Source organism: Otolemur garnettii, unplaced genomic scaffold (assembly GCF_000181295.1).
Source record: "Otolemur garnettii isolate 467f Iridium unplaced genomic scaffold, OtoGar3 scaffold00060, whole genome shotgun sequence".
Lineage (NCBI taxonomy): Eukaryota > Metazoa > Chordata > Mammalia > Primates > Galagidae > Otolemur > Otolemur garnettii.
The window spans coordinates 9,940,611-9,941,381 of record NW_003852455.1 but is presented as its reverse complement, the minus strand read 5'-3'; positions in this window follow the sequence as shown (position 1 = coordinate 9,941,381).

Here is a 771-nt window from a genome sequence, read left to right as displayed (position 1 = left end):
CTCAGCAGTGGGGCAGCTCACTTAGAGGCGGGGCACAGGGAAGAAACGTGTGCCAATGGCCTGCGCAGGGCACTGTGGAGGCAGCAGACCACAGCAGTTCTCAGCAATACATTGATCATTGTCATGATTTCTCTCTCGGGATGGACAGTAGGGGGCCCATCGTGAGAGTCAATCATAGTCTTCTCCGTAGGACAGATTTCTCCACAATTAACACATACCAGGTAGTACTTTCGACATTTGGACAGAGAATTTGCAAATACAGCTGTTGTCCTCCATCCTGGCACTTGTTCTTAGAAGAGGTCTTAGTGTACTTTGCATAGACGTCATCACTCTTAACTGCTTCCCTCAGGAAGGAAAAATGGGCATGTTGTGTGGAGTCTTCCATCCTGTTTCAGTCGGAGTCTGGAAAGAGTCAGAATTGTAGCCTGGCTCAACTGAGAAGACTTTGGAGAAAGGAAGTTCCTGAAGCCTTGTGGGCCAGGCCAAGGGAATGACTAGGGACGCTGAGACACCTGACCAATACCAACAGCAGGCAACCTCTACCACCAGGCTGAGTGGGAGGAGGCTGTCCCAGCCCAGAGTGAGCTGCCCCCATGGAGGAGGACCCCCCTGAGCAGCCGCCCTGGGGGAGGGAGGCTGCCACTGCAAGGCCAAGGGCTGGAGATGGGAGGAGCAGGGAAGGGGCACTCTACCCTCACCTCCCTCCCTGCCTACTTCCCGTCTCTGCTTCCCATTGGCCCTTAGAACCCAACAATTAACTACCCAATGGGA